At 40.9% G+C, this 12,021-nt stretch overlaps 1 long non-coding RNA gene across 1 annotated transcript in view; it reads left to right on the forward strand.

Annotated features, from left to right (window-relative positions):
• Nucleotides 1-12,021, forward strand: part of LOC106146527 — a 121,262-nt gene that overhangs the window by 107,240 nt on the left and 2,001 nt on the right. The window lies entirely within an intron of this gene.

Below are 12,021 nucleotides of genomic sequence, written 5' to 3' on the forward strand. Positions count from 1 at the left end.
TCTTCCTCAGTTGCCTTTAACAGTGTCCACTTAAAACAACTCCCATTTGTTCTTAAAAGCCCAGTCTGAGTGTAACCTTCTTGGAAAATTTCGTCCTGAGCTACTGTACCTGCCTCTCTAACACCTGATTCTGTTCTTAATGATATTGTGGCGATCTGCTGTTGGTCTCCTCCATGTGAGCATCACCTCCTAGAGAGCAAGTAGCCTCTTTATTTTTTCAGTCCCTTACAGCAAATATATAGTTAATGACTAAATGAAAATGAGAGAGAGCTACAAAGAGGTAAAGAACAGGATTGAAACGGTAAAAGATAGGGAATATTGTCTAAGAGAAAAAATAGAACAAATGACAGAAGTGAGTGGCTGTCTCTGTTGGTGTTCTTTGACCACCAAATCTAATGAGAAGAATGCATATCCTAAAGAAGAGTTATCTTTTCTCTGCCACTAAACAAGGGATGCTTGGGTTTTAACTGGCTAATTATAGGCCAGTCACAAAAGCAGAGATGGCTTTAAAATTCAGACACATCATAAAAAGAGGAATGTGGAAGAGAGGGAAATTAGGTCTTCAACATTTCTCTTGTTCTGTTATCAAAAGAAAAAAATAAAAGGCTTACCATTTGGTAAATACAGAGTATCTGAGAGGAGAGGCAAGTAAAGTTAAAGAAACCAACTGGGTGTGGGTGTGGTAAGTGGGTGTGGGAGTGGTAAGTGGGTGTGGTGGCTCACACCTGCAAGCCCAACACTGTGGGAGGTTGAAGCTGGAGGATTGCAAGTTGGAGGCTAGCCTGGACAATTTAGTGATACCTCATCTCAAAATAAAGTTTTTTATGGGCTAGGGATGTACCTCATGGCAGAGAACTTGTCTACCATGCACGAGGCCCTGGATTCCATCTCCAGTACAGCTAAAAGAAAGGGAGGGAAGGAGAGAAGGATCAATTAAGAAGAGAAGCCAATTTCTATTCAGCATTTTCTGAGCAATGATTATACAAATAATCATAGTATTTAAAGTTTGAGTCGAACAGGCCAAAGTGCTCTTTCCTCTTCCCAGATTCTACAACTCAAAGTGTTAATAATTTCTGAAGAGGTCAATTTGTGGTGAGAGCTGACCTGAGTTCTGCGATCCTTGGAGGCTGGTCGGGGTCATTTACACTGACTCGGACACCAAGGCTCAAAGGTGATTCTTTAGGTCTGAGCTAAGCTCCTGTCGTTCTAAAGGGAGACAACCAGTAGACCAGATGTCTAGACACACACACACACACACACACACACACACACACACACGCACACACATGCACATTGGGCATGGGGTTGAATGAGCCCACCCATGGATTTATATCAAAGACAAATTCTGAAAGACAGCTCAAAGCTGAGCAGATCCTCATTTGTCCATATTATCTTTGAGATGTGACTGTCGTCCTCAGCTTTCTGGCAGCTTGCCCAGCTCTCTGAGGGAAACTCAGTTGGCCAGAGTTCACCTGGGTTTATCGGTCCCTCAGGGGAATCTGTTTTCTCTGTGTGCTTCTTTTGTTATTCTGCGGGAACTGGGTCAGCTTTTCAAGAGTGGAAATGTCAGAGGAATAAAGAGGCTCCCTTGAAAAGATCTTTGCCACTACAGAAAGGAAACATCTCAGCATATCCCTTAAATAACAACATACAGTGTGACAGCCTTGCTTCCGACCCAAAGAAAGAAAAGAGGCTGAGAACGCTGGGCAACATTTACACACACCCCTTTGCTTGGGAGACAGCTGGGCTGGGGCTGTGTCATCCCAAATGCTGGATTAAAGGAACGGAAACATCAACTCTGTGAAATCTTTTTTGATGGCAAACTAGGCTAGAAGGCAGACAAAAGAATCCTTTCTGTAAAAGCCCCATTTTTTATATTGCAGCACACTTTGAACGTAAGGCTGCTGCCCTAGAAGCAGGGATCTGGGTCCTTTTGGAAGGAGCCCCATCCAGACGACAGTCTCCCATTGATCCAGCAAGCAACAGAAGGTCATTGTTGGAGGCAGAGGGCTATGCCTGCACCAGGCCATTTACTTCTTCTAGAGATACCAGTGGCAGTGAAATAGATCACATCCTATTCATCGTGTGGCTAGGAAGATAAATTTTGCAAAAGTCTGGCTGGAAGGATTTAGAACACATTGCTGATCATGTATCTACATGCACCTTTGGAGTGGGCAATCAAAGAGTAAAGCTTGACTCACAAACTTCTTTTGTATTTGCTGCATCTCTTCCCAGTTACACATCATTCATTCACTGAGCTCCCAATTTTTACATCCCGCCTCAGCCAAATATGCCATCTTGCAAACAAACAACACCCCCAAAGCAGAACTGGCTGTTATTAATAAACGAGGAAAGAACATATTGATGTTAGTGTCTGCTTTCAAGATCTCAGCTAATTTTCTTTCTTTCATGAGCCTTGATTCACTATGAAAGGCAGCAGTGGTGAATTTGTTCCAGGAAGCATCCTTGGTATGTCAGGATTGTATCCATATCCACCCATGTCCAATATTAACATATCAGAGAGAAACACCGAGATGATTACATAAGCAAATCAGCTCTGGGGAAACTAAGGAATATCAACTCAAATCACATTCTCTTGGTTAAAAAGAAACTGCAGGATGTACTCAAAAATGCTGCCCATGCCTGGGAAGATCTGAGATGTCCATTACAGACCTTTCCTCCTGGGTGTTGGTGTTAGCCTACCCAAACACCTCTTTCCCAGACACCCTCATCATTGCCCTCTTTTAATCTGGGTTTTGATCATCCTGGGTGGCATGCTACTATTTCAATAACTGACGATCCGGGCATCAGAGGACTATTCCCCCCAACCTAGATTCAGGTAAGAATTAACTGAAGAGCTTTTGAAAGGTGGATTCTAGGCTGCAACATCAGAATGGCATTGGATATGTGCATTCTGAACTGTTGCTGAGCTAGAGGGATGTGTTACAATTGTGCCTGAGTCAACATGAGCGGTGCGGGGTGGAAAAGGGAAGTGATGCTGGTGGAGATGTGGTCCTTCGAAAACAGAATTGCATGTCATTCTAACATGCTCCTTTTTCCTGCAGTCCTCCCTGGCCATTTGAGAACCACTGACACTTTGCCTAGATTAAAATGCCTTTGACTTATCCTGGCTGTGCCGTAAGGCAGACTCCATGGCCTTGTGGAAATCACCTTATAAGTCTCAGGGTTCATATTTGTAAATGAAAGCATTGGTCTGCTCTGATTTGTCAACTGTCACTGCACATCAGAATTACTTGGAAAGGATAGCACATCAACAACTGGGTCCCACCCACAGATGTTCTGACCTGATCTATCTGGTATAGGGTTCTGATTTTGGGTGGTTGTAAAGCTCACCAAGTATAGGAACAGCTTGTTAGTTGCATGACTAGTGGTCTCATTTCTTCTCTAGAACTCTCCACAAATGTTTCTCAGCTCCCCACATGGGACATGTCTGCAAGGCTGTTTTAAAATCCTTGTGAAGAGAAAATTGACCAACCAGTGATTGCTTCTCATTTGAGAATTAGTGCTGCAGGAAATAGGAGACATTGCTTGATTTGATGAGGGACAAAGCAACAGGCATTTGTGATGACTAATTCTATGTGTTAACTTGACTGGGCTAAGGGATGCCCAGATGGCTGGTAAAAGATTGTTTCCGGGTGTGTCTGTGAAGGTGTTTTCAGAAAAGGCTAGCATTTAACTCAGTAAACTAATAAGATGTATTCTCACCAACTTGGACAGAGAAATCACCTGATCCTTTCAGGACCCAAACAGAACAAAAAGGTGGATAAAACAAATTTATTCTTTCTGCATGTGCTGAGACAGGCACCTTTTCCTCCCCTCAGAGACACTGGTGCTACTGGTTCTTCGGCTTTCAGACTAAGAACAGGACTTAAAGCATTGACCTCCAACTCCTAGACCTTCGCACTCATTCTGGATCATACTGCTGGCTTTCCTGGTTGTCCAACTTACAGAGCATGGAGTTTCTTAGCTTTCACAGTTATAGGAACAAATAACCTATTCTTTGTCTCTCTCTCCCTCCCTTTTTCTCTTTCATTTCTCTATATAATGCTGAACATAATTTTTGATTTACTTTAATATGTTAAAGATTCATAAGCAGTGTGGTTTTTCCTGAAGCCTTTCTAATAGTATAACTAATTCATATTCTTGTTCTAATTCTGCTTCTTCTGAGCAAGTATTATCACTAGCCCTGTAACTTTTCGTGTACATGTGCATATGTGTGCATATGTGTGATTTTTATTTTTGTGGTATGCAGATTGGATTGAACTCAGGGCATTTGTACTAAGCTACATGCCCAGCCTTAATTAATTAATTAATTTAAACGAGGTCTCCTCAGCAGTTAAGTTGCCCAAACTGGGCTCAGGTTTGTCATCTGCTTGCCTCAGTCTCCCACAGTGCTGGAATTACAGGCCTGTGAAATGTTTGTGTAATTTTTCTTGCTACACAATAAACTGGCCCCCAGGAGCTAGGTAGGGTTCCACTGAGGTGTTTGTGTTTTACGTGGCGATGGTTTCCCAGTTTTTCATATTAAGATACTAGTAAGGAATCGCCATGTACTTACTACAAGCTAAGCATGGGTCTGAGAGTCTTAATCAGTCACCTCAATTACCCTCATGACAATTATATATGGTCTACATTACCAATCTTCCCATTTTATAGATAAAGAAAATAAGGAATAGGCTATTTCCATAATTTCACTAAAGTTACCCAGCAAATGACAAAAAAACAGGACATGAACCTGACAATTTGGGTTCCCTAAACTGCGCTCTTTATTGAAAAATATTTTCTCTATATAACCCATAGTTCAGTGTTTGTAATAAAAACTGGCAAGAAATCCACGATTTATCATCACTTTCCAATACCCTGGTTATCCTGAACTGGTCTCAGTAGCTGGAAATCACAAGGCTTCTTAACCCTCAGTTTTGCCCTTGCTTTTGAGAAGAGGAAGAGAGGTGTGCCAGCTGTGGGTGAGGCCCTTCTGTGCCTGTGTACTTACAGATCTATCATCACTTCCCGGGTCTTGGTCCTGCATGAAACCTGAGCCAGACTGCAGAGCAGCTGGTCTGCTCCTCAGCCCACTTCCCAGCTCACACCTGTGTGGGAGCTGCTGCGTCCTGCTGGGGGCTGCGACTATCACGAGGTGGCGGCTGTGTGGCTCAGCCTGCCTGAAATCTGGTTCTTGGGTTAGTTTTTCCCTGTCTTCTGCCCACTGGAAAGCCAAGACAGGCAGGTATGCGCGCGCGTGCGCGCGCACACACACACACACACACACACACACACACACACACACACACACACCCCTATGGTCCCTGATGCAAGCTGTGCTGCCATTTAATTTTTATTCAGAAAATTTTAGCATTAGGAGCACACTCACAATAAGTATGTGTTTTGTGTTTTGTGAGTTTTTGCTCCATTCTTTGCACTGTGAACCCAAACAGTCAGCAGCAGCACTTAAGGCATGATAATGTACTCCCTTTTTTCCTTCCTCCTCCTCTGTTGTCGCCATCCCCTGTATGTCCCATTAACTTAAAAGCTCCAGATTACAGTGCATTATTATTGTATAAATTGCATCTTTTTCCTGATCCTTTATTGTATGAGTCATAAAATGTAAAGGTGGCTTCTCACTCACACTGAAAATAATTTTACGATGTGTTCATTTGAGCTGGAGAAAGCCAGCTAATGGATGACAGGGGAACACAGGTCATTCTGAGAAAGGGGGCAGCTAAAAGAACTTTGTACCATAAAAGTTAATGAGAAAAAGTCAAGAGTTAGGCATGTGCTTAAGTGCAAATCTTGATGAACTGTGCATTAATTTCCCTCTTGGGTTTAAGTATCATTCACTCCAGAGGGAAGCTGTAGAATAAATTCACTTACCGTTATCCAGAAATTTGCCATTTTTCTAGTTATAAGAAGATTGGATTTGTTTCTCATGCAGAAATTTCAAATATAGATTGTGAATTTATTAGGTTGGTTTATGATTTGCTACTAGTTCTGGAGATAATTCAGTGTGGAAGAAAAAGTTTACAAAAATGGATTTCCCTTACAGCATTATGTATTTACTACATGTGTACAGTGGTACCTTGGTTCAAAAATGCTTTTGTTTGCAGTTTGGTTTGAGAGAGGTAACACTGTATTATATACTATTTCTAAGGTGCACAGTTATAGCAAAGAAATAATAAAGGAAATGATCAATTATACTTCCCAGTTTGTCTTTATCTTAAGGTTTCTATGTTGGAAATTCCCCTCTTTGGAGTGCTGTTTTGTTTAAGCATGGAACAAAGATTTCTCCTTGAGTTATTCTGATCATAGTTTATAGATCATCTCCTCAAAAAAGGCCTTCCCTACTCATGAAATGATCTTCATCACACTCATTCTCCATTATCAAATCTTGTTTATTTATTTAGCAGCTTATTGTTTGCGTACAACCTCTAGAAGATAAACTCTAAGTACAAGATGTGCTGTCTCATTTATTCCTGTAATCTAGTTCCTCAAAGAGTGAATGCCTGGTATCTAGTAGGAGGCTATTACAATATTGGGTGGGAGGAAGGAAAGAAGGAAGGGAGAGAGGGAGGAAGGGAGAGAAGATCTGAGAACTGAGCTTGGTTATTAGATAACGATTTGCACCATCATGGGAAGCTAAGGGATGTGACTTGAGCTAGATCTTAAAAGATAGCATGGGCATGTTGTTATGCCTGGTGAGAGGAGAAGAAGCAGATTTTCAGGTTAGAACCTCTGAACACCCAGTCATCCTGGAAAAGTAGGAATACTTACTGGGTGCTACCTGAGTTCAGAAGAAGTGGCAGGTTAGAGGGCTTTGGAGAGAGGAACCTGAGGCCTGTGTGAAACTCTGGGGGTCAGCTTGAGATGAGGAAGGGCATTAGATAGAAAGCAATTGGAAGCAACCTACTGGAGGGACACAATCACCTACAGGTGATTGCTGGATCTCAGGAAGCTGAGAGGTGTCTCTTAATCACTTGCCTACCATTGTCTTGCAAGGCTAATTGGCAGGTGGACAGAAGTTCAGTCTGGAAACCTACCTCAGTTGTGGTGGAAAAGGGGTTCTCACCTCTCAAGCTAGAAAGAAACTGCATTTGAATGGACAGCTATTTCCGTCCTTGCTATTTGGAGGGTGAGTGTTGTCCAAAGTAGGACTGAAAAGTAAAAGTGGTAGAGAGCTAGAGACTATGGTTTTCTAAAAGGATATTCTGAGGACAATGAAATTTCTAGGATGAAAGCATTCCCTGTTAAGCTCTCTGGTATTTACTGTATGAGATGGCAAGATAATATTTCTTGCTCATTTGAAAACTGAGGAGGAAAATGGAAAAAGCCTTGCCAGTGTAGAGTGTGTCATAAATTTTAAGGCTATTGACCTGTAGTAGATGCAGAATTTGAAGTCACTTTTAAAATCTTTTCAGCTGAGTGGGTTTTTAATAAAATCCACCTCTGCCCGCAAAATCTCATCTTGTTTCCTGCCTCTACCTTCCGTGTGGTCTTTCATTATGGAATCTCCTGACTCTTGTCTTCTAATTTAAACTTAGCTATTAAACTCTTACCCAAGAAATGTGCCTCCATGCCTTCTTCTACCGGGCTTTCATTGCTCTGCTGGCAACTGGCTTTTCCATTGAATTCTAAATTGCCCTCATAGTGATTCTTCCATCCCACCATTTTCTAGTTTAGCTCTAGCATGACTCTACCTTTGCCCTGCATTCCCTACCAGCAGCTCAGGAATCTTCCCCATGTGAACTCCCTCTTGGCTCCTTACCTGAATTTGGCAGTGAAGAGAATGATTTAGGCCAAAAGTCAACTGACTGTCAATTCCTTCACACATTTCTTTCCCAATCCCACTTAGCCTACCACCATTCATGCAGGCCACTCTTGTTCCCTTTGTCGTACTCCCCAGGATACACAGGGGCCTCTTTTGTCAAGAATAGCAAATATCAGCATTGTTTGCTGCACGAGCCTAGTCCTATCTTCATTTCTGCCATGCAAAGCTGGAAGAGAAAGAGCAAAATAACCTCTCAAAAACTCATAGTAACATTTTCTTCCCTTTTGGCTCCAACTTGGAAGCTGGCTACTCTCTGTCACTTGATTAGAATGACATTATTTACATTAGCCATATGCATTCCACCCCCTCCGTTAAGCAATGGTAAATGTCATCTGTGTCACACACAAAAATTAGTTTTGTGTTCTTGGGAAGTTATCTGGCCTGCTCGCCACAGTGCAGGGTGCCATTGGCATTGTCTCTGGGTGGGGGAAGGGGAAGCCCCTGCCGCATTCCACATTTGGGCCTTGGCAGGTTGCATGGTGATGTGCACAAGGAAGCCGAACCGCATCTGCATGGCTTGCTGCTTATCAGGAGCGCACACTGGCTGCCATGCTGTAGGGCAGCAAAGGAAAACAAAACAACAATAAAAGGAGGCCTTTGTCGTGGATTAAAAGGGTTTAGAAACATCTGAGCCATGCAGTTTTCGAACACTGACACTGCCAATGACTTCATGAGAGAATGCTGGGAAATGTGCTAACTGGGTTAGATGGAGTTGGTGGGCCCGCCAACACTCGTGCTTTTGTTAGTGGCCTCTTATCTGTGTGAGTGTGTGGGTGCACAGTTCACAGATAAAGTGACCTCAAGCAGAGTGAGAGGAATAAGGTTAATGACATTACAGTATTGCTGCTGGTGATTGTAGCTAAGGGTATCCCTAAAGATTGTTATTCCTGGGCAAATTCTTCTTTTTCAGGGGGGTTAGTCTCATCTGCATTCTCAACTTCTTTCATTAGAAAATTTACCACTGGCACTAGAAGGGCCCTGTTTTCACAGGTAAGTACGATAGTTGGTTATCTAACTGTGTGTGATTCAGGGTTCAGCAAAGATCTCCCATGCATTCAATCCTAAACACACTGATTCATTCTTTTGTGTCAGTTGATTCCCTACCCCCCCAAATTCTGCCTTTAAAAATATTATAATGGGGTCTTGTTTTTTTAATTTACTCAATTTTCTTCTAAGTGCCTTCTGATGGATTTACTTAAAATAGTTGTGTATATCAATATTTATCTCTCAATAATCAATAGAAAATCAATAAGAGTACAAAAGATTTGAGCAACTCTGTCAACCAATTTGATATAATTAACATTTATAGAAAACGCCCTCAACAAAAGCAGAGCAAACATTCTGTTCTAATACAAATGGAATGTATTTTGCGCTACCAGACAAATAGTAATGAATTTAAAAGAATTAAGTCTTACAGAGTGTATATTTTCATCATAATAGAATTTAATTAATTTCCATTAATAGGATGGACCAGGGTGTAGCTCAGTATAGAATGATAACCAGGCATGTGCAAAGCCTTGAGTTTGATCTCACGTATATATATAAAGATATTTTAAAACTACAATAAACTAACATTTAGTTTTCATTTCCACCAGCACTAGTCTTACAGGTAAATAAAATGCAAAGTACAATGTTAGGGTCTGAAAGCAAACAGTTTTCTCTTTTCTGAATTATGCCTGGGATTCTGCCACTTCTATATAAATCTTTGGTCTCTTAAAATTCAAATATTCCTGGGAAGAGTATCTCTTTAAACATTTCATTTCCAAACCATGAACCTGATAATGTGTTCCTAAAACTCTTTGGCTGTTCCTTTATCTTATTAAAATCTCAATCTTATGCAGGTACTTAAGGCTGTCTATGCTTAGAGCCTACTACCCATGTTGAAGGCTTTACCCTTATGCACCAGGCTTTCCCTTCAATCCATTCTCCTCCTTTTATCACACGTATTATTCTGTAAGCCTTTTCCCCCCCTCCCCCGGTACCGGGAATCGAACTCAAGACCTTGCACTTGCCAGGCAGGTGCTATGCCATGGAGCTAAATCCCCAACCCCCACACATATTTTGTTTTGTTTTTTGTTTTTTGTTTTTTTGTTTTTCTCCGGTACCAGGAACCGAATTCACGACCTTGCGCTTGCCAGACAGGCGCTTTGCCGCTGAGCTAAATTCCCAGCCCCCCCACACATATTATTCTGAATGCACGTGGTATTCCAGCCTTCTCACTTTCTGACTTCTTGGTCACTCTGCCCAAGTTCCTTCATTCCTCTTCAGCTATCCTGAAAACTCTTGCCCCAGTAGTTGCCTCATAATTCTTTTCATTTCAAACCTTTCCCTGCGTCCATCAGAGAGGCTTACACACTCCTATCTCTATTTCTGTCCTTTATGTATCATTTTTGTCATTTTTTCCATGTCATATACAGGCTGAATATTCCTTATGGGAAGTAACTGGGACTAGAAATATTTCAGATTTTGGAATTTTTCATATATATAATGAGACAATTTGAGAATGTAACTCAGATCTAAACATTAAACTTGTTTATATAAGGTATAATAAAAATATTTCCCCTCACTGAGAGGACACTTATCCCATCACTCTTGCCATTTTCTGAAACAGTTCTGTAAGTCCTTTCTTCTCATAGAAATGTTTTTGTAGATACCAGGAATCAAACTCAGGATCTCACACTTGCCAGGCAGGCGCTGCACCACTGAGCTAAATCCGCAGTCCTGGAAGTTCTCTTTCATGAGTGTCTTTAATTGCATTGTCATGGCTGACTCAATGACCTGAGCTGATTAAAAAATGTTTAACTTTCTCTGTCATTTTGACTTTGTGGGAAAGACACAAATTGCATGATGCCACATCCCATGACCAGGGTGGATAAAGACACAGTATAATATTTTGATTTGACAGAAACTAGAGTATATATTTTGAATTGATTTAGAACTTTAAGATAGTCATGAAAAGACATTTATAGAACAGCACTTTCAGAACTGCTTCAGGAAGTAGCAAGAACAATGGGATAAGTGTATTTGAGGAATGGGGGGTATTTTGAGAGGGATTAACAATAATGTGTCTTATTATAAAAATTCTTAAAATTTTTATTTAAACATTCACTATACATTTTGATCTTACCTCCTCCACTGCACATAACCTGCAGATAGTTTTATACAATATTTTTGCATACGTATGTTTTGACTTTCACTTGTCAGGTAAGTTGGGGTGACATTTTTCCACCTGTGGCATCATGTTGACACTTAACAATTTCAGACTTTGGGTTTTTCTATTAGGGATTCTTAATATGTATCACATGTGATATTACAATTATTATTTTTCTTAAAAACTATTCACTTTTACTTAAAAGAAAATAATATTGTTATATTTAACAATTAATATTTAGAAAAACAAGATGGAAACTAATCAGACTGATCTTCAGGAATATGTACAAAAAGTAGGTTAACCACTGAAAGAGTATACTAGTTCCTACTTATGAGCAGTAAAGGCTTTTTGATGTCATAAGACAGTTTAAGTTTAAGAGGAGTTTTTAGCAAGGTAACTCTAGGTTTTAATTTTATGTTAAGCATATCCCAATTCCCATGTATTTAACTAAAAAGGAGAAAAGTATTTAATTGCTGCTTAATATGTAAGTAATGATTCTTATGTGCAACCAACAGAATTCAGTGTGACCACTTTAGACAGGCAAGGGATTTATTAAAAAAATTTTGGGGCTGGGGATTTAGCTCAGCGGCAAAAGCGCCTGCCTGGCAAGCGCAAGGTCGTGGGTTCGGTTCCCGGTACCGGAGAAAAACAAAAAAAAAAAAACAAAAAAAAAAAATTTTTGAGCTGCTCACAGAAGGTTCATTAGGATCAGAAAACCAGAGTTTGAGGCTTTCAAGCTACGAGTAACGACAGCCACACTGGCGCATCCTGTGAGAGACATGATCACAGCTGATGAGCAGCCATGTCTCCCAGCCCTGGGCACCAGACGGACAGCATTCTTGACACTTGTGTTTGGCAGGTTTGACACTCCTGACCAACCACTTCATGATGGTCACTTCTGAATCTGTATCTCACAGGAGTGATCTTAACTGGCTGAAGTCAGGTTGATCACTTACGCCCCAATTCTGTAAAAAATTAAAATACAAGAGAAGGGTACTGAAAAGTGTTGGTGGGCAAAAATGTTAAC

The sequence above is a fragment of the Chinchilla lanigera genome, unplaced genomic scaffold (genome assembly GCF_000276665.1).
Source record: "Chinchilla lanigera isolate Chin_1 unplaced genomic scaffold, ChiLan1.0 scaffold00082, whole genome shotgun sequence".
In the NCBI taxonomy this organism is placed as follows: domain Eukaryota; kingdom Metazoa; phylum Chordata; class Mammalia; order Rodentia; family Chinchillidae; genus Chinchilla; species Chinchilla lanigera.